We start from the raw sequence: 18556 nt of genomic DNA, 5'->3' as shown, positions 1-18556 counted from the left end.
CCCCACGGAGCCTGGAGTCGGCTGGGGGAGAGAACGCGTGTGCATCACTAGCTCTTGCATTGCAAGGGCAGAGGGCGAAGCCTGCAACAGTAGGCCGTGACGGTCCAGAAGAGCATGAGATTCTTTCTGAGTGGGAGGAACCGGGCCGGCACACGGCATGAGCTTCTGAGCCAGGCCCTGAGGCACGAGTTCAAAATATGAGATTGTTAAGTGCAGAGAAGAAGTGACTTCCAGGTGGATGGGGTTGCCCGAGCAAAGGCACGGAGGCCTCAGAGGCAAGTGCCAGTCTGGAGTCTCAGGCCTCCTTCACACTGGGAGGCCCTCTGATCATGTGGGGGAGCAGTCAGAGATGAGGCTAGACAGGTGGGTTGACGGTGGGCTGAGGGAGGGTTAAGTGCGGAGTGCAGTGGGCAGTGACTGAAGACGTCTGAACAGAAAACGAGAGGCAGCTCGGCCCCCTGCACCGCCCTGTGAATGCACGAATGGCCACGTTCAATGCTTCTTTGACTTAACAAATACTCATCATGTACCCACTGTGTGCCTGGCCCTGTCTAGACAGATGGGCATACCGGAGGACAAAGCAGGCCTTTGTTCCCGGCCTCATGGAGCTCTCGTTCTTGCAGGGACACATGCATTTTATGCCTTAGTGATGGGCCTCAGTCCATGTGGGAAGGACTCTTGGGATTCAGACACAGGTGGGAATCAACCCGCTAGGAGGCCCCAAGGCTGCCATGTATAGGCACCTGGTCTTGGGCAGCCGAGGGCAATACAAGGGCATCTGGAACCCGTGATGAGAAAAGTCACAGACGGGAGGGGTCATATACAGCCAGGACTTTCTCGGTTGCAATTAACCAATTAAACTGGCTTCGGCAGTAAAAAGTGATTTACAGGCTCATGTGGCCAGACTCTGAAAAGCCAGGGTTGGGAGCCGGCCTCATGAATAACGAGAATTGGGGATGTTAATGCCACCCATCCCTCAATCTCCATTTACGTTTCTCTGTGGGTGTTATGTCATTTCCTCAAATTGGCTGTTGTTGAGAATTTGGCATCAGCCCTTACAGCTTCATATCCTGACAGTTCAATAGCCAGACGGGAAAGTTGGCTTCCTCTGCGCAGCTCCACTTTGCAACTCCTAGGGAAGAACTCTAGCTGGCCTGGCCTGGGTCACACACCTGCCCCTTGGGCCAGTCTGATAGCCAAAGAGGTGAGGTTCCATGAGGTACCCAGGCTGGGTGACCTGTCCCCCTTCACAGCTGTTAGAGACAGAAGAGGGAACAAAAATCATAGATATCCGCTACTAGTATTATGACAACTTAAAACCCACTTTACTTAATGGACAATTATGCTGAGGGGTGCCCCCAGCATCTCTCCAAAATGCATAATACAAGGTCACTCCTGCTCAATTAGTCTGGGACATAAATAGTACTCTCCCCACTCCACCTCCGCAAATTACGGTGATAGCACTGAACCATTTAGGGAAAGAGAAAACACAATATGAATGAGCTTTCCTGGAGGAAAGTAAAGTGAACCATTTTAAAGATGCAGTGTGAGGAGTGTGAGGAGAGTGGGTCATTCAAAATAAAACCAGGTACCAGCAAGTTCCAGGGCTCGCCCCAGCTGCCTTAGCAGACTCCTGCCTGTGATGGCGGAGGATCAGCGCAGGCCTGCCATGCCTCTCCCGCCAGCCGCCACCCCCACCTCCCAGCAGGATTGGGAAACTTGGTCAGAAACAGTGCCTTCAGCTAGAGGCTCCTCATTAGCCAAGAAGGCTAGCCCTGCAGGAAATCCTGAGCTGAGGAACAAGAACAATTTGAAAGGATGCAGGAGGCATTAAGCCAGAATGGTTCTCTGGGGGGTGGCGGGGCTAAGTGGAAACTCAGGCAAGAAAACCAAAGGGGGACCAAGTGGGGCCATCGTTCAGGAAAGAAAAAGAATGCTTGCCGTCGGTGGGGAGGGCTGGATCTTCACTAGGAAGTAGAAATCAAAAGCAAAATAAAGAGTCATTTTAGCAAAAATCAATGTTTTAAAAACACACATTCACACTTCCAGAGAGAAGTTCTAGAAACTTAGGCTAGAGACACAGCTTGCCCTGACATAAAGGCTACTAGACTAGTAGCAGAAGCCAAGGGTCTGGTCTCGCTGGCACCAGTGAGGCACTGACTTTATGTCCCCGTTTGTGAACTGAGCTTACAGTCTCTGCCTTGCCTACGACACACTGGCCCATGTGGGTCCACGGAGATGATGGACGGGGAAGCGGTTTTCAAAATATTAAGCAACTCTATTATAATTAATTAGGCTAGGTGAACAATTAGAAAATGACAGGTAGAAATTGGGTCACCATAACCCTGGGAGGGAGGAGGCAGGGAAGGAGGCCTTTTAAGACTCAGGACTCAGGTGAGCTGCCGTCCTGCTAAAGGACACAGATGGAAGCAATAGATTCTCTGTTTTTAAAAAAGCACATGTGATTGCTAAGCACCTACTATATTCTTGATCCCTTGTAAGATGTCAAGAATAATGTAGAAGAATCACGAGATGCCTCTCCTGAGGCTTACTGTCAAATAAGATGGACACCAACTCCTAGCATGAGTTGATAAAAGCCAAGCTAGGGTGTTGATAATAAAGGTTCAGGAAGCTCAGAGTAGATATCTGTGGGCTGGTGGGCCAGGAAGGGGTACCCGCACAGTTGATCTTGAGGCAGAATTGGGATAGGTAGGCAGAGAGAAGGGGAGGGAACGTGAGGAACATAAGGTACAGGTCAGGAAGCCCCTGGTGATGGCATGTGTGTGTGGCATGGTTGGAGGGCGTGTCGGTGTGAAGGGAATGGTGTAGAAGATGGGAATGATGGACAGTCATTCTGGAAAGGGCATCATGCCCAGTTGCACAAAGCCTTGACAACAGATGAAGGAACTGATCGTAAAGGAAAGGGAACCCATCAGAGACACTGGATCGAAGGAACTGGCTTAACCAAGTGGTGCTTTAGGAAGACAGGTGCAGGGGCAGTTGTTGAATCAACAGGAGAGGGTGAGACTGGTGGCAAAATACTCAAAGAAGAGTTGCTCAGGAAGGTGGGGGCAATGGCCCGAAAGGTGCAGAGGGAATGAAGAATGACACAGGAAGAGAAGGCAGGGCTTAGTACTTATCTGCTAGCAGAGCACAAGGTTGTTGTAAAGATGTCATGATCGTCTTGATCCTAAAGAACTGGGCTTGTTACCACGAGGTGTAAGCATGTCCTGTGTCCTGTACCTGGCAGGATTGGGGGCAAAGAAGGCTTCCCAGAAAAGTGACATTTTCGTGAAGTCTTAAAGGTTATGTGCACCTGCTGTCAGAGAGCGTCCAAGGAGAGGAAACAGCATGGGCCAAGGCAAAGGCAAGGAAGGGTGGGAAGGAGAAGCCCCCTATTGTGGGACGTCCCTGAACACATGAAAGGTGGAAGAAGGCTAGAGGAGAAGGAGGCAGGAGCCAGATCACAGAGGAACTTCAGGACTTTAGGCGCCAGCACTGAGGAGCTTGGAAGGCTTTATAGCAAGGGAGAGACATTATCAGGATCTCTTATGGTTGTTTGTACAAATATAGGGAGTTGAAAAGTAAAGATAACCACAAAATGAATTGTTATGTGACTCTGAAAGCATTCTCTGATTACACTGAACGGAGGAAATTGTATTAGTCCCTTACTACTCACATGTCTTTGCCTTTGTTTTTATATGTACTACCTTTCAGCATAATAATATGTTACTGTTATAAAAAAAAATGGGGGTGCATAAATCCTCCAGATATTTAGAGCATCGAGTTTGCAATAAAGTTCCCATCTTTACATCACTTACTGTTTTGTGCTGCAAACTCAGCCTCTTCTGGTACATGTCTAGGTATTAAAATTGGGGTCTCTGCTTGCTGTCTTTGTTTTGCTTTGTTTGCTGCTTTGCCTTTGCCCACCTTTTATTTTCAACTTTACGGTCACTTTGTTTTAATTGTTTCCTTATTACACAGCATGCGATTGGGGTTTTTTTATTTGTAATTTAAACTGAGAATCTATTTCCTTTAATTGATACATTTTAGTTTTATAAATTTTATTATGATAAGTACGCTTGGAATTAGTCTTAATATCATGTGCTTTCTGCTTTTATTTCACTTTATGGTTTTTGTTTTGTTTTGTCTTTTAATTTAATATGTATGGGTTTGTAACAATACTTTAGAAAGTTTTATTTTTTTATTCTTAAGTGATTATCTTTATAATTTATAATATAAATATATTATACTGATCCTCTATATCCTTAGATGTGGCTCCGCGAGATGATGACATCTTCATACTTACCCTTTTCCTGCCTCTCATTTTCCTATCCTACCCAATTTTAGTTGATAGTGCTGCGGCTGATGATGGTGATATCACTGTTCATCTTAATTTTATAATTTTTAATATATATTTCTTTCTACTGCTTTTTTCATTGGCCCTATCTGGTCATTTTAACCCCTGGCTATCTCCCACCTTCTCTCTTTCCTCCTCTCCTGAATTGTGTTAGTTTTACTGTTTTTCATGTTGTTATAGTTTATTAGAATTCATCATTTTCTAGAACCACAATTGCCACATTCTTTTTTATCTTAATGCTAAGCTAAATGGTTAAAAACCCAGCACCAGACTTTCTCCCACAGTTTCTGTATTCCCTACTGGTTGGTTGACATCACAGTTTATTCCAGACAGAGTCCTGGTGACCGCGTTTTCTGGGTTATAGCAGCATTTGTACTTCAACAAAAGCTCGAATATAACATTTTTTTAATGTTTTAAATTTAGTTCTTAATGAGGTTTTTATATGCATGGTTCCACTGTCTCCTAGAATGAGATATTGCTGTGGAAAACTCTGAAACCAACCTAATTCTTTTCCCCTTAGAAAAGACCTTCTGGTTCTGGTTTGGGTTTATATTGTTTGTTTTGGGGTTTTTTGGTTTGTTTATTTTGATGGTAAAGAGTCTTTCTTTACATTTTGGGCTGTTGGCTCTGTATCTGTATTTTCTCAGACAGTTTATGTTTAGTTTTGGTTTGGTTTGGCTTTCCTTTATACATAGACTTAAGTATCTTATTTCTGGAAAATATGTTGTGATTACATTTCTCCAAATACAATTTCTATTCTATTTTTTTCAGTACTCTTTATCAAATACTGCTTGGTCTAATTATGCATATATATAGGTCTATTTGATCTGTTTCATCTTCCACAGCTACCATGTTCTTTTTCTAATCCTTTTCAACTGCTCATTTCCATTTTGCTCACTTCAGCATTCCTGTTCTTAACCCCACTTTTTTGAGCATTGTCTGTTTACCTTTTTGTTGCCTCTGATGGCATCCTAATCTCCTCCACTTCCTTCCCAAACTTTGCTAGCTCATTTTTTTGTCTCTTTCAGTTGTCTTGACATTTCTTCCTTGAGTTCTTATTTTATATAATTGATCTTTCTTCATTAAGGCTCGTTGTCTTGTCTGTGCTTATTTGTTTGGCCAGTTCCTTTAGCTCTGAGACAACACAATTTCTTTGTTTTCTCTAATCATTACCTTCTTTTCTTGCAGTATCTTTGTAGAGCTCTTCAGGTGGTTTCTTTCCTTTTTTCATAAGTAACGTAAGGCTTGAACTCACAACCTGGAGATTGAAACCTGAGCTGAGGTTAAGAGTCAGACGCTTAACTGACCTAGCCCCTCAGGCGCCTCCTGATAGTTTCTTTTCTGTTCTGACTTAGACTTGGCGGAGAGAAGCTCTTTCTTAACCAACTATTTTGCAGAAAGTTTATGGGGCAGGATCCAGGCCATGAGAGCATCCAGCAGAGTGTCTCTTTCATTTATAGGACTGCACTTTATGACACACAGGGTTGTATGTATACATATATGTACATGTTGATTTAACCTTCACTTCAATCCAGAAGAAATAAGAGATTGGCAGTTGCAAGACTGATGAGTACTGAAACTGTCCTCTCCAGTCTGCCTCCCCAACAGACTGTTTCCTGCAGAGATAGCACCCCTAAGTGTTTTCTTGTTTATACCATATTCCCTGCTTCTTGATGGAACCAAACAGGGTCCGGGGATGCTCTCACAGACAGCTGATTCACCATAGACCAGTTGTTTGCCAAAAGATAGTGTCGGTTCTGTCCTCTTTGATAAGCTCCATGCTCTGCCAACCTTGCTTGCAGTCTTTGGCAGCAGACATCCTTCAGCATCTACCCACTCCTGGTCGGAATTTTATTGCATATGACAGCTTTTTCCTCAACAAAGGTGAAATGTGCATTTCTGCTTTTTCCTTATTGTTTTGGGATAGATATAGAGAGAATTGGTCAAGGCTTTCTTAACACTGCTATCTTAAAAGTAGAAGTCCCATCTAAAAGGCTGTAAACCCCTGTCTTGCTCCTTCTGAATCTCTAGCACCTAATACTATATCTGGAATAGAGAAGAGGCTCAATAAATACTTCTTAGGTGACATGAATAAATGACAGAATGAACAGTTCTCAAATGTAATAGTTGATTCGTATCTGCCTTTAACACCTCTCTTCCAAAGAACTTCTAGAAAGAGTTTACTGGTTCCTTCTTGCCACAGCATAACAAGGCATGTTTCCCAGGGCATTTCTTATGGTTTAAAGATCTGCCATATTTCTCCCATCTTTCACTGTCTTGTCTGAGCATCCTGCTGTCGCTCACTATTGGAACAAAGAGTACCTGGTACACATGAATTCTGTAGGAACACTTTGTATAGTGGGGGTTTTCTTTCAGTTTTGTATCTAGCCTGTTTTTATGGATGTATTTTGCAAGTGTTTCTCCTTGGCTTACTTCTGAAATTGAAAAAGCTCTATATCTTCTTTGCCATAAATCATCAGAAAATAAAGGCAGAATGATGTCATTCTGCACCCTGTTTTAATAAGGAATGGAGATATTTGTTCACATTTCCCCGGGCTCCCCAGGGTCCCATAGTGGTCTGGATTCCATCCAGATACAGCCAGAGAGGAAGGATCCTTAGAGAAATGGAACACTGCAAGATGCAGACACTCTTTTCGGCCCTTATGAATTCCATGGGGGTCTTTAGCATACATGTGATCCAAGAAAAGATCAGGCTGGCTGTCAGAAAAGATACCGAGTCCAGCTTTCTCTCTGGTTTCCCTTTCAAAAGAGAAGAGCCTTTAACTCAAGGAATCTACTTCTTAAGTCCCCTGAGAACAAGATGTATGTCTCAGAGTATTCTTATGCCTTCCATATAGGATATAATAGGCATTTGGGAAATATATGTGTTAATTTCTGATTGTCCTTGGGATACAGGTAAAACCAAAAGATGTCCTCCTTGCTCAAAAATGTCCAGTGCCTAATCTGACAAAATTCCTCATTCCTTTAAGAGATACTCAATGGATATTTTCCCTTCTTATCTTCCTTTGTCTTGAGTCACCTAAATTCCTCCAAATTGCTCATGCTCTGCACCCTTCTCATTGCTGAGCTAACTGCAGTTGGTTGCCCGTAACTGCCCATGTTGAAAGGCATGGAATCCAGAATTATGTTGACTGCCCATGGACTATCCAAGCCAGCCTGCAAGATTAAGATTGGTAGGACAACAGAAAAAGGAGAGCCTGGGAGATACACACCCATAGTCCTTATTATAAGTGTTCCAAACAAAAGCACAATGACCAGCCATATAATCCCACAACCAGGTGTATCAATGCTCTTCCTTCCAGATGTCCAGTGCTATTACCCCTATACTCACATAACCAAGGCAGAACTCCCACTTACCTGCCTGTACAGCTATGTCCACCCCAGCCTTACCCCTGCCCTGGGGGCCTTGATGGGTTTCCAGTAGAGGCCTCAAGCATCCTGCTTTGTCAGGAACAGTACAGCTTTTATATCTGGTATCCTGGCAAATTAAGCATTTGTCCCAATCAAAAGTGACTTTTGTATGACAAATTATATGCCCTCCCTAGATTAATTTAATACCTAATTTTCAAAAGGCAGCATGAGTCAGAATGCCTCTGGTTATAAGAAAAGTCTTTCTCTTTTTCCCGCCTTTGTAAAAGAACATTAGGACTCACCAGAAGAACGAACTGGGGTTGGTGATTGGGGAAAAGTTGACACTGCAGGGTGTCAACTGCAGGGTGTCCAGAGAGGCTCAGAGAAATATTATATGTGAGGCTTGAGGGAAGAAACCTAGCCCAGAGATTAGGAGGGAGGGGCAGGACTCCAAGCTCAGGGGAGATATTTTGGGATAATACAGTCCCCAGGTCAGAAAAAAAGGGCATTTATGGACAATAGGCATTTTCTGTGTCCTCTTTCCTCCCTCTTTGTGCCTGCAGAGTTTGACCAATAATGCACCAGTGATTTCTCTCTGTTATTTCATTTATGGCAATAACTTCAGGTCCTGTGTCTGGTCATAATGGTGATCTATGTATGCCATCTACAGTGGGCATGGATAATGAATCCTATTTTATTTCTTAATTAAGAATTTGAAAGTACCGCAAATTACTGCAATTAACATGGATTTTCTTCCTCATTTATTTACTTATTTAGATGCCTGAAATTGCACCCTTAGCTTAAACCAACCACAGGGTTCAGAGCCTGTTAAAATATATAGCATTCATTAAAATATTTATTCTTCCCCAACAGTGAAGTTGCAATTTGGAAATGGTGGCCATAGCTATGTATGCGAAATTCCCCCCCCAAAATAAATTATATCCATCTCTATCTATATAAATACATATATATACACATATATATGTATATGTATATAACTCATCCAGCTAATTTAGAAAGTTGAATTTACTGACGATCCTTTCTCTGACTGAAATATTTTCAGAAGAGCTCATTATTATTTTAGCTTCAACCAGTGCTGTTGTTTTCTTCCAAAGTTCTTAGGGATTTGAGCATCATCGTATTTTCAGAAGTTCAGGGCTCGCTGAAAGATGGGAAAAACAATTTGAGGGTGGTTGAATTCATCGGACTGACTTCAAAACAATAGTATTCTCAATAAACTGTTCAGCATCATATTATCTAGTAATTTTGAAGAGTCAAGCTTAGTCATCATTCTTGGGTTTTTGGGATTTGGTTTTAGTTTTGTTTCTGGCCGGTTTGCATAGAGACACACTCAAGAGAGAGTGGTTGAAATCAACCAAAAATAGGCCTCAGAAACATAAGCCAGTAGCCGCTCCAGACTACAGCCAGTAGGAATGCAGACGGGTACAATCCTACCAGAAAGCAACTGGGAAATAGCATCTCAAAAGCTTTAAAAGAGGAAATCCCTTAGAAATCCAGCTATTATAAGGAAATTATCCTTAGGAAAGACTGAAGGGTGTGTACCAAGATGTAGCTATAATGACATGCATTACTGCCCTGTTTATAATAGCAAAATAAATAAAATAACCAATGTACTGCCGTAAAAGATTGAGTAAACCTTACATTGGAATACTAAACAACTCTTAAGAACTATGTGGTTTGTATTAGTTATCCACGGCTGCATTACCCCAAAACTTAGCAGCTTAAAACAACAAACATATTATCTCCCAGTGTCTGTGGGCAATGGCTGAACTGGGTCCTCTGACTCAGAACGTCTCATAAGGCTGCAGTGAAGTGTTTGGCTTAACTTGGCGACGATCCACTTCCAGGTTCACTCAAGTGGGTGTGGGCAGGATTCAGGTTCCCTAAGCCTGCTGGTTGGAGACCTCCCTCCGTTCCATGGCCCTCCTTTCTGTAGAATAGTTCACAACATAGCAGTTGGTTTCATCACCATAAACAAGCTAGAGAACAGGAGCAGGTGAGCACGACAGCAGCCAGAGTGATTTTGTGACCTAATCTCTGACTGACATCCCATCACTCTTGCCACTTTCAGTGGGTTAGAAGTAAATCCGTCCCACCCGTGCTCCAGGGGGTGCATTCCATGATGGTGAGGATGCAAGAGAACAGAGGTCACTGGGAACCTTCTTTGAAGCTACGTATCACACTGCTGACATGTATCTAGTGGCAAAAGAAAATTCATAATGACTTATTCAATGAAAGTAGAGCAGGTCACCAAACAGCATATGCAGTATGATCTCAGTTCTATAAATGAAAAAGTACAGAAAAAATATATATCCATATATACATAAGTACTCATGAAACAGTCTATAAATGTTCCATGGGTTAACTAGTGATTATATCTGGATGACAGATGAGTTTTATGTCTTATTTCCCAATATGTATTTTCTGTTTTTTCTAAATGAACATATACTGCTTGTAAGTTTGAAAAGAGCACGTGTTATTATTTAAAAAACAAAGCAATTTAAATCCTCTAAACTTCTTGTTTCTGACCTCCTCTGTCCATCTTTACAGGACTGTTTCTTGCTTACTACTTGAAGACACCGAAATAGAAGTTCGCAAGACTCTTCGTAGACCCCATTGATCCCACTGTCAAGGAAATCGTGAGTATGTTCTAGAACTTTCTATATTTATGTCTTCTGAAACAAATATTATCACCAATAATACTACCATGGAAAAAACTAAAATTATTTTTTCCCCTCTGAGGTCACTAGGACCACATGGGAACTACCTGGGAGAGCTGGGTCCTATGAAGGCTTTCTTCCCCTGGAGCCGGTGTCTTCCAAGCTCATGGCTGCTTTCAGAAGCTATGATAATCACATGGTGTCTGTCTTTTCTGAAAAATTCCAACAGGATAGGTTCTATTTATGTGTCAAAAATAGATGAACCAGATCTGACACTGCTGAACATATTTGCAAGTTTGTAAAAGGAAAGGGGATGGATGAATGAGAAGATAAAATCATTAATAATCCCCCACACTTCATTAGTTTCCCTGTCTCATGCCACTGGGGGGCCTGAGTTGGGATGCCACTGGTTCTGGGTTGAAAGGACTTCTCCAGCAACGTAAATGTTATTTTAAGGTCACTTGCTGATGAAAACTATTATTTTGCCAAACATGGGTTTATTAGTTGTTTGATAAGCCAATAGTTTCTCTATACCTATACAGAGCACAAAGAAAGCTGCTTAGGATGGGTGAGCTGGTATCCATGGAGAAGAAAGGCAGTGGTTTTTTAAATGGCAGGGAATTAGGACCAGGTCTGAAATACTGGTGGATCTCTTCTCATTGGATCTATCATACAATAGCTGGTGTAACATATAACCTCAAGTCTCGGTGGTTTAACACGAGAGATCACTTTCCCTTATGTAAAGGCCCAAATGGGTGTTTGTCAGAGTGGTGATTCAGAAACCTAGGTACCTCCTGTCTTGTGTCATCACTGTCTTCTAGGGCTTTTGAGTTGTATGCTAGCTAGATCTTCTACATCTACCTGGTGGACAGGGAAGAAGACAGTAAATATGGCACACCCCCTTCCTACCCTCTTTGGCCTTCAGTTGACACACATTACATCCCATGGATGAGCGCTAGTCACATGGCCTTACCTTGATTAAAAAAAAAAAATACCTTGAGTTAGTCCTTGATTGGCAGTCACTTCCCAACAAATCCACTCTGTGGTAGGGAAACACACATCATGGGCTCTGTCAGGAAAAATCATAGCGTTAGAAAGTTCCTGCTGAGAAAATTCTTAGTGGACATTTCTACATCAATCATAGAGCAGGGATCAGCTGACTCATCAATGACTTTGAATAGTGAACCATTCTGCTACATGTGAAGGAACTTCTAAAACCGACCATAACTCCTTCTCGGGATTAGGGCAACAAGTCCCTGGTAACAAACAAGGTTTTAAAGGTTCAAGGTTGTTCTACACAAGAAGTGCTAAGTATGCCTGTCACTACTGGAACTCTGCAGAAAATGCTGCGTTCTCATGATATCAGCTTTAAAACTGCTTCTGGGGCATCTGGGTGGCTCAGTCGGTTAAGTGTCTGCCTTCAGCTCAGGTTTTGTGATTCCAGTGTCCTGGGATCCAGTTCTGCACTGGACTCCCTGCTCCGAAGGGAGCCTGCTTCTCTCTCTCTCTCTCTCTCTCTCTCTCTCTGTCTTTCATGAATAAATAATTAACTCTTTAAAAAATAAATAAATAAAAACACTTCTGTCTGTCTACCTGTCTCTCTCTCTCTCTCTCTCTCAGTCTTAGCCTCTTGTTGTGTCGAATGATAGTAACAAGTTCTACCTCTTAGGGTTGTGGTAAAGCCCCAAGGAACTAATTTGAGAAAGGGCATGCTACACACTCTCCCAACCCTAGGGACTTTCCCAGCAAGTATCCACATGTGATGAATAATCTCCAAAGTGCGTTACCAGCACTACCACAATTGCTGATTCTAATAATATCCTTGTTACTGTTAAGCTCCAATTACAATGATTAGTGCTACCGCCAATAATAAAACCGTAACATCTCTTCTCAACAATTCTTTACATTTGGGTATTTAACTCTCATGACACCCTTATAAAGTGGGAAGGACACTCACTCTTGTCACACCTATGTCATAGCTGAGAGAACTGAGCCTCATTGGAGCCTAGGTGATAATGACCAAGATCACATTATAGCCCAGTTGGAGTCACCACTTGGCTCTCAAACCCAAGTCAACACGATACTAATGCACCAGGTGTAAAATGGGAACTTGCTGGGAAAAATGGCATCATTGCAGAGATCTCATCTCACCCCCTTATTGTCCAGATGACTTGTGGATGCCTTTGAGGGCTGATCCTTTTTCTGCTACTGGCCTCAGGTTGTCTTCTCTCCTTCCAGGTTAGTCAGGCTAATTGGACCTGGGTCATGGAGTGGGAGGAGAGGCAAGTAGTGACAGTGTTGGTGATGTCATTTTACAGAGGCCATAACACACAGTGCTCTGGGAAACTGTTCCAAGGAACATGAGCAGGATCCCAGGAAGGTGGGAAAGGGGGCACTTTGCCTCCGCTCTGGTTCGTATGTGGACATCACTGGCCAGTACCACCAACCCCAGTGAGGTGGGTGACAGACTAGAATCCACTTCTAGTTTCTTAGAGTTTTCTTTCTCTTTCATTCAGTTCTTTAGGACTTTTCCCAGCCAATGTTAATGATTCATTCTTAAATGACTTTATTCTTTCTATTGGGAGAGAGGGAAAAAAAATGATTACCGGTAGCCTTAGGTTTGCAGTCTAAGCTCTCCTGAGACAGTGTTTGACCCTGAGTTGGGGGACTCCAACTGCCAGGGGCGGTGAGCTATAGCAGACATGGATCTCCATGTAGAGTGCAACCCCCAGACCCAGACCTGCTGCTCACAGCTGTGACGACTTTAGGGTCATTTAGACGCTGTAGGTCAGGATTGCCGCATCTGTTAAATCAGGTGGATGATGTCCCCCAGCACACACCTCCCCCACTTTCTTATGGAAATACTGAGACCTGGGGGCTCAGACAAGTAAATAGACAGAAAGTGCTTTGAAAAGCATAATGTGCTAAATAAATGTAGCAAGAGTCATCATTATCACTGCGCTATTGCCATTACTATTTTGTGGTCCGCTCAGCTTTTCTTAACGCAGAGCAGTTAATGAAGTGGCAACTGTATTGGTTTCCCACTAGGAGGGTGAAGGGGCCAAATGAGGCTCTATTTTTATCCCATTTTAGTATCCAGGTTTTTTTTTTTTTCCACAACAGCTATGTCTAGTGGGTTTATCAGTATTTTAATTACAGTGCCACTTCATTATGCTTATTCCTAACAAAAACCAGGCTAAGGGCATTTTTTTAATCCTAAAAATGGTGGATTTCCCTAAAGAAATCCTAGCTTTCACTGGCAACCAGAACACTGCTACCTTCGATCCCACCTCTAAGCCTGATACCTACAACTTTAATGTATTATTTTCAGCATAACTGAAAATTTTTTTTAGTTGTACTTGAAAGTCTACTAGTAGAGAGAAAAATGACAAAAATCTATTGGTCATCAGGCTTTGGTTTATAACTTGTTCACAGCTGAGATGCATTTTTCCTGTGGTCATGAGGAGTTATAGGACTAGCAAATTTAGTAATCAACATGAAGACAGACTGGTAGAGCTAGACAAAGGAAAAGAATATCTCCCTCTTCACCCCTGTGCATGGTCGTCCTGTGGTTCCTGCAGCATCTCAGGTAGGCTTGCCTTAGTGTTATCATCAAAAAGACAAGCAAACAACTACCTCATTAGAAGGAAAAAAACTAAATGTTGCAAATTAGGGAATCTGGCCAGTGAGGGTCATAAAATGTCAAGTTAGAAGCTGTTATGCAAGCATGTGGCCCAAAATAACCATTTTATAGATGAGAGAAATAAGGCTTACATAGGTGAAGGGCACATCCAAGGTCATATAAGTGTGCAAGTATTACGTTAACCCCTAAGGGGAGTATATTACTTTCCTATTGTTGTTGCAACAAATTACCACATATTCAGTGGCTTAAAGCAACACAGATTTATTATCTCACAGTTCCATAGGTCACAGACCTTACATGGTCTCACTGGGCTAAAATCAAGGTGTTAGCAGTGCTACATTCTTTTCTGGAGACTCTGGGGAGAATCCATTTCTTTGCCCTGTCCATCTTCCAGAAGCCGCCTGCATCCTTGGCTTGTGTTCCCTTCTTTCATCTTCAAAGCCAGAAACGTTGCATGTCTCTGATCCTTTTTTTTCTGTAATCACATCTCTGATCATAGCCAGGAAGGATTCTCTGCTTTTAAGGACTCATGTGATTAGATTGAGTCCACTTGAATAATCCAGAGTAATCTCCCTATCTTGAAGTCAGTAACCTTATTCACATCTTCAGAGCCTCTTTTAGCATAGAAGATAACACATTCACAGGTTCTGGGGAATTAGGGTGTGGACATCTTTGGGTGGGATTGGGCATTATTCTGCCCACCACCAGGAGAATGAATTTATGGAGAAAGAAGATGGTGAGTTAGTCGGTTGGTTGAGGAAAAACAACAACAACAACAACAACAAACTGTGGACACCTGTTGTTGGCCAGGGACTCCAAGAATCTGACTCAACATAGAGACTTCTTGGAAATAAGAGTGTGCCCAGGATCAAGCCCTGCAGGGGAAGGGAAGGAGAGAGGAATGGGCAGAGGGAGGAGCTGGATTATAGGCTGTCCTAAAGCCTCAGCTCACCCCATGGAGATCCCGAGAATGAAATGGCCCTTCATAGTTGTCATGTGGGTCTGGACCTTTAATCTCTTTTCCCTCTGATTGCTGTGACCACATCAAGCAGTCACAGGGTGTTGCCCCATGGGGGGTTGTGACTGTGGGCAAGTCTGCTCTCTTCTGAGAGGACAACTCTCAGTAGCTCGGGGAATGTGTCCTTCATTCATGAAAGAGGCTCTAAGCAGACAATCACAGCCTCTACTGGAGAGCTTGTGCCTACGTTTCATGCCCACATTTGAAAAAAATAATAGTAATAAAGTCAGCTATGGTCTATTTCAAATGATACCTAACTGACGGATTTTGCAAAGCGGTTTGTGAGATAAGACAGGGTCTGGAAGGAGAGTCAGACTCTTGATGTTGCATGAACATGGAAGCAAGAATAGGCAGGAGTCCCATGGGAAGAGAATGAGAGTGGGTCAGAAATGGTGTGGATCCCAAAGGAAAGGACAGGCAGATTGTGAGTTCTGGGGACTAAGATCCAAACCCAGGTCAAAAGTCCAGGACTCTGCCCAAACCACAGTGGAGAAGTGGACATTGCCAAAGGCCACAGGCAGGGGATGGTAATGCTGATAATGGTTTAGGAGGATTGCAGCAACTTGTAGCAGAGACCAGGGGTCAAAACATGACAGTCCAGCATCAGCCATGGAAGTAACTAGGGAACAGGTAAGAAGTCCTGTTTCCATAGAACTGAGGAAAAGGCAAGAACCTAATTACCAAGGAAAAGGGTGTTCTGTATGAGATTGAGCAGGTGGACTACAGTCTCATGTCATCTGGCCCATGGATGTCACTTGGAGCAAGATCAAGTCTGATCTCGACACAGGAGCACAGGACGCTCTGGCCGTTTGAGCAGCAAGGATTAGAAAGATGTCTCCCACCAGTGCTGAGCCCAATACGTGCACCAGAGTGAGCTCTGTTTGTTTGTCCAGAAAAACCTCATGGGATCTCAGCCACCTCCACTTCTGTGCACATCCAGACTGCAAAATCTAAAGGAAATGGTATTTCAGAAGGGGACTGCCTGCATCTTTAGAAGACTGTGTAAATATGTACTATGGCTAACCATACTTAAAAAGTGGGTTTGTTTCCCCTACGTGCCTTGATTCAAGTGGTGAGAGCAAAGCACTTTGACCTAGCATGCACCATTACCTTCCTAAGTACTTTGTCACATGTAACTATCAGCAAGAGCACTAACAAAAATAGGCCTCCTATTTTACCAGACAATGGACTTCCGTTTCCACATCCATTGCTTCCTTTCAATTTGACAGTACTCCTTAGGGAGGGAATGATCTTGCCCCTTGTAAAGATGAATAAACTGGGATTCAGAAAGTTGGAGTGACTCACCTGATGTCACAGGTTAGAGTCTGAAATTAGCCCTCTAAATCCAAGTTGCCTCTACCACATTATTGTGATAAGTCTACCCCAGTGACAGAGCTCTGTGTCTCACAGCCTTGGAAATTTGGGAGAAAGGCGTCAGGAAGGTTAGAGAAGGTAGAGAACTGAGGAAGAAATTGTCTGACTCTCACCTTTTGTCTCAGGCCAGTCCTGAGATTATTGTTTTTGACTCTTTTTCTTTTTTTTTAAGATTTATTTGCTTATTTCGGAGAGGGAAAGAAGAGTGGGGGGATTGGGCCGGGGGAGAGGGAGAAAAACAGACTCCCCACGGAGCGTGGAGCCTGACTCAGGGCTCGATCCCAGGACCTTGAGATCATGACTGGAGCTGAAATCAAGAGTCAGAGGCTCAAGCGACGGAGCCACCCAGGCGTCCCTGTTTTTTACTCTTTTTGACCTTACCTCAATCTTTTTAACTCTCCCACATATTCTTACACCCTTACCTCATTTGTTCTTCTCAGCAGTACTGTGAGGTAGGCAGAGCACATCTGACAGATGAGGAAGCCAAAGCCCAGAGAGGTTAGACCACTGGCCCAAGGACAGTTGGTGGCAGCATTGAAGCTGGAACCCAGATCTTTGCTATGGGGATGGGATGGGGGAAGCACCTGCTGAGAGAGGTAGGAAGGAAGCATTCCATTAAAAGATTCATCAGTATTCATACACATTTCACAATATACAAAATGGAAGTCAAACCATTATGCCATATGCTTTAAACATACACACTGATGTAGGTCAAGGATATCGCAATAAAACTAGAAAAAATAAACTTAAAAATTCATATGAAAGTAAAAAGAGCCAACAACAGCCAAAAGAGTTTTAAAAAGAATGTAAAAAAAAAGAAGGGCTTACATCACAGCATCAAAACACGTGATAAAACAGTGTGATAGAGGTGTAAGGGATACAGAGATTAAGGGAATAAACTAGAAAGTTCAGAAAGAGACCCAAACATATGGGGGAGGAGTTGACTACAAATAAATGGGCAAAGTATAGACTTTTGATAGTGTCACATTTGGTTCCCCATACTGAAAAATCAACATTATAGCTCTATCTCATATACAAAATAGCAAAATACTGCAGATAAACTCCACTTGGATTTGAAGCTAAAAGTTCAAACAATAACAATTTTTAAACTATGAGAAGAAAATTCAGAAAGATATTTTTATATCAAACCAGGAAAAGATTTCTTAAGATTCAGGAAAAAAAAACACAAAAGAAAAAGATAAATTGGATCACATTAAAACAAGATTTCTGGGGCGCCTGGGTGGCTCAGCCTCTGCCTTCGGCTCAGGTCATGATCTCAGGGTCCTGGGATTGAGTTCCGCATCGGGCTCTCTGCTCAGCAGGGAGCCTGCCTCCTCCTCCTGTCTCTCTCTGCCTGCCTCTCTGCCTACTTGTGATCTGTCTGTCAAATTAAAAAAAAAAAAAATCTAAAAAAAAAAAAATTTAAGATTTCTATAAGACCAAAGACACCAGGAACAAAGCCAAAAGGCGAGTGAGCAATTTGAAGGAGGCAGTTGCAATGCATTTGACCAAAAAAGGATTAATATCTAAAATATGTAATAGGTAGAAGACAAGCAACCCAATAGAAAAACAGGCAAAGTATAAAAATAAAAATAGAAATCAAAATGGCCTATAAGCACATGAAAAGATGCCCTGCCTCATTAATAGTCAAGGAAATACGAAGTCCAGCAAACAGATACCATTTCACACCTATCGATTTGTCAAAAATCAAATAGTTCAACAGTGCTGAGTTTCTGTAGGAAATAGGTACTTTGGTTCTGGAGGGAGTGCATTGTTTTAATCCCTTTAGAGAGCAATTTGGGAATAACTTATAAAAGTGAAGATAAGTATCTCTATGACAACTAGTTTTACATCTAGATATGTACCCTAGCAAAACTCACTCCTTGTGTAATATGACTTGTAAAAGGATGTTTATTATTGCATGCCTTGCTATTTTGAAAATTTGGAAACAATCTGTATGCTCAGGTCAATGTTTTTCCAAACAGTGTACATTTCATTGCAGTGAGCCTCCCTGACTCCTGTATCAAGGAGGATGATTTGGGAAACTCCATGTTGAACAGAAAGAATCCAATCATATCAATGTGCCATTTACATACACATGTTTAAAG

The 18556-nt window shown here is 42.5% G+C and overlaps 1 protein-coding gene and 1 long non-coding RNA gene across 2 annotated transcripts in view; one reads left to right on the top strand and one right to left on the bottom strand.

Annotated features, from left to right (window-relative positions):
• Positions 1-9575: 9575 nt before the first annotated feature.
• Positions 9576-12670, bottom strand: LOC116868866. Its single transcript, XR_004382905.1, has 3 exons — positions 12565-12670; positions 11409-11482; positions 9576-10033 (listed from the first exon to the last, which is right to left on the bottom strand). It is a non-coding gene; the product is annotated as an uncharacterized LOC116868866 (long non-coding RNA).
• The window catches only part of SLC14A2 (solute carrier family 14 member 2), a 178205-nt gene continuing 169982 nt past the window's right edge, over positions 10334-18556 (top strand). Inside the window, exon 1 of the mRNA XM_032859494.1 lies at positions 10334-10392. The gene's annotated coding sequence lies outside the window, so the exon portion shown is untranslated. The remainder of the gene's footprint in view (positions 10393-18556) is intronic.

The sequence above is a fragment of the Lontra canadensis genome, unplaced genomic scaffold (assembly GCF_010015895.1).
Source record: "Lontra canadensis isolate GAN:19392208 unplaced genomic scaffold, GSC_riverotter_1.0 scaffold17, whole genome shotgun sequence".
Lineage (NCBI taxonomy): Eukaryota > Metazoa > Chordata > Mammalia > Carnivora > Mustelidae > Lontra > Lontra canadensis.
This window is presented reverse-complemented; position numbering and strand designations above follow the sequence as displayed.